Source organism: Mustela lutreola, chromosome 1, assembly GCF_030435805.1.
Source record: "Mustela lutreola isolate mMusLut2 chromosome 1, mMusLut2.pri, whole genome shotgun sequence".
Classification (NCBI taxonomy): domain Eukaryota; kingdom Metazoa; phylum Chordata; class Mammalia; order Carnivora; family Mustelidae; genus Mustela; species Mustela lutreola.
This window is the reverse complement of record NC_081290.1, coordinates 47103444-47106019: the sequence shown is the minus strand read 5'-3', so window position 1 is coordinate 47106019 and position 2576 is coordinate 47103444. Positions and strand designations below refer to the sequence as shown.

The 2576-nt window shown below is 52.4% G+C and overlaps 1 long non-coding RNA gene across 1 annotated transcript; it reads right to left on the bottom strand.

Annotated features, from left to right (window-relative positions):
- Positions 1-253: 253 nt before the first annotated feature.
- LOC131825123 (uncharacterized) lies at positions 254-856 on the bottom strand. Its single transcript, XR_009351136.1, has 3 exons — positions 737-856; positions 607-652; positions 254-501 (listed from the first exon to the last, which is right to left on the bottom strand). It is a non-coding gene; the product is annotated as an uncharacterized LOC131825123 (long non-coding RNA).
- Between the last annotated feature and the right edge of the window lie 1720 nt (positions 857-2576).

The following is a 2576-nucleotide window of genomic DNA, read 5'->3' as shown; positions in this document are numbered from 1 at the left end:
GGCTTGAACCGGAGGTGAGGTTATTCCCAGCTAAGTGTAAGCCGCGGGCATGGAATAGAGGAGCAAGTGTATAGATGGTAAAGGCTTGGCTTCCTGGGCGGGGGGGTTGGACGTGGCCCTGCCACCAGAGAGCTGCCCGGTGTCACCTGGCTGGGTGGAGGGAGGGCGGCTGCTTCTCTGCTTTTCCGGAAGAAGCAGAAGGGAGGGCGGCTGCAGCCACGCGCATCAGCGCCAGGGCGAGCTCGGCGTCTGCAGCGGGTTTGTGGCCAGCAGTGCCTTTGGGGGGGATGAACAGGGAGTAGGAGTGGACGACCAGATGCAGCAGATGAGACAGGAAATCTGTTCCTGGGTGGCTCTTGGCAAGCCGGTGGAGTTCTGGCAGAACCAGGGGGACAGACAGGGTGGCGAGGGGAGGGGCGTGATGTCTCTTTCTCCCTGTTTGATTTTGCAGGGCCTTCTGAGCGAGAATCTTCACTGCTGCGTGTCTTTGGGAAACGGCGGCTAAATTACAAAGGGAAGAGGGGGCGCGGTTGAAGTAGGAAAAGTGGACTTTTCTGGAATTCCGTGGATTAAAATGATTTCAGATGGAAGTCAGTGGTCACTTACTTTCTCATTCTGTCGACTTGTCTCTGGGGGCCCGGGGATCTAACTCCTAAAAAAGAAAACAAACAGCATTTTTTTCATCATTAAAAAGTCTGCAACTTGTGATCCCTGACGGTAGATCGTGAGCATTTACCTCGGTATCTGGGAATCTGTCTGGGGCGTGACTCCCTCCAGAGCTGATCTCCGGGGGTGCAACTCAGCCAAATGCAAGGGTTGCAAATGAGCCTGGTAGCAAGCTTGCTTGCTGCGGGGGGGTGGGGGTGGGGGTGGGGGTTGGAGGGGATCGGCGGGGGGGGGGGGGGGGGGGACAGTGTCTGTCCTTCCCTGTCTGACTTTTTTTCACTGAGTCTCATGCCCTCAAGGTCCATCCATGTTGCAGAACCTTCTCCTTCCTTGACCACAGGCATCCTCTGTTTGCCTGGGCCCCACTTCACCGACACTCAGCAGGATAAACGGAGCTCTTAAATAAACGGGAAGCAAGTGGACACAGTCCAGAGGGCGAGATTTATTTTTATTTAGAAAGGTTGAAGAGGAAAAATTTAAATCCGCTTTAAATATTTACTCAAAGAGGAGATCCACAGGCGGTTGCAACATTCTAAGTCAGACTCGGGACAAGAAGCCGGACACCGCTTTTCTGAAGTAAGCCCCAGGCACCGGAGAAAGCCCTTGGTTGAAAGAAAGAGGCCTGAAGATTCAAGAGATTCATGAAATGCACTCAAGATCGAGGCGCCCAGCTCCCCGTCCCCCAGCCGCTCGAATGAATTTGCTGGGAGACAAGGGCAAGTGACTGAGATGCTCTCAGCCTTCTGGTTCTCATCTGTGATGGAGGGAGGGGAGAAAGGATCTCATGGAATTCTTATGAGATTTTAAAAAAACAAGGACTGAAAAGTGTTGGCCCAGAGGAAGTGCTTAAGGAAAGCAAGTTTGACTCTGGAAGGACAGTAGGCCTCCTAGCCCTGCAGACTCCTGGACGCTCTTCCATCAGGACTCAGCGCGTTTGAGATAAAGCCCAGGAGTCTGTATTTCCAACATGCCCCCCCGCCCCCCAAGTTTTCTACAGGACCTCTAGGTTTGGGAACCAGGTTCCCCAGAACTACATGACTGTGGCCTGGTAAGGCCCCATTCAGATTCAGTCCCTTGGCTTCAAATGCCAACAAATGCCTAACACACATGTTAAACCCAGGCAACTACTCCTGCCCGACCTCATCAGCCTCACCTCCTCACGGCATCTTACACCCCCAGATGCTCAGGCTGTGAGCTGGGATTTCTCGGCCCCCTCCCCTTCACATCCATCAGCAGTCCTGTCAACAGCAAGCCAAACCCAGCCCTTCCTCCTGACCTCTGCTCTGAGCTGAGCCAGCGGACCCTCCTGCTCTGCTGTGGACCGTTTTCCTGCAACAGCCCAAGAGACTCTTAAAAAGACTAAGTCTGGCCCCAGGGCCCCTCCGTCTAAGCTCACCTGGCTTCTCAGGCAGTTAGTTCTTTGTGAGGCGGCCGCCTCCTCCCTCCCTCTCACACATGCTAAGCTTGTGCCTGACTCACGGCCTTGGCGCTGGCTCTTCCTTCTGCTTGGAACATTTGCTCACCCCATCTGCCCTCCAGCCTTCCCAGAGCTCCCGTTTTCTCCTCCAACAGTCTCTGCCTCCATGCCAGCTCCTCAGGGAGGTGTGCCCTGGCTTCCAGAACCAAGGGAGCGAGCTCTGACCTACAGCTTTTTGGGGAGCTCAGTTTCCCCATCTCTAAAACAGAGAGAATAGTAGTATTCACCTCCTGGGCCTTCTAGGAGGGTGATATGAGTTTGAATGCACCTTTTTAAAAAATTTTTTTCAAAATTTTACATTTTTTCTGGTTTTATTGAGATATAATTGACATATAACATTATATTAGTCTAAGATGTACACTGTAATGATTTATGTGTATACTGCAAAATGATAGCCACAATAAGTATAGTTAACATCCATCCCCTCACATAG